A 249-nucleotide genomic window follows, 5' to 3' on the forward strand; every position below is an offset into this window, starting at 1 on the left:
GAGCTCCGCATCATGGAGGTGATCAATCATATTCAAAACATGTGCCTTTACTGAAGAACCTTTCTTCATCTTGTCGTTCATGAAAGCCCTTACAGCATCCAAACAAGCCTTCTCAGAAGGAGCGCCGGACATGGCTTCTAGAGACTCCATTATCTCATAAGCAGTCTCTATCTCCTCATGCTTCTTGCGAAGCACATCGCTCATACTGGCTAGCATAAAGCACTTGGCTTTGTTGTTGGCCTTAATCCA

This window comes from Morus notabilis, unplaced genomic scaffold, assembly GCF_000414095.1.
Source record: "Morus notabilis unplaced genomic scaffold, ASM41409v2 Scaffold388, whole genome shotgun sequence".
In the NCBI taxonomy this organism is placed as follows: domain Eukaryota; kingdom Viridiplantae; phylum Streptophyta; class Magnoliopsida; order Rosales; family Moraceae; genus Morus; species Morus notabilis.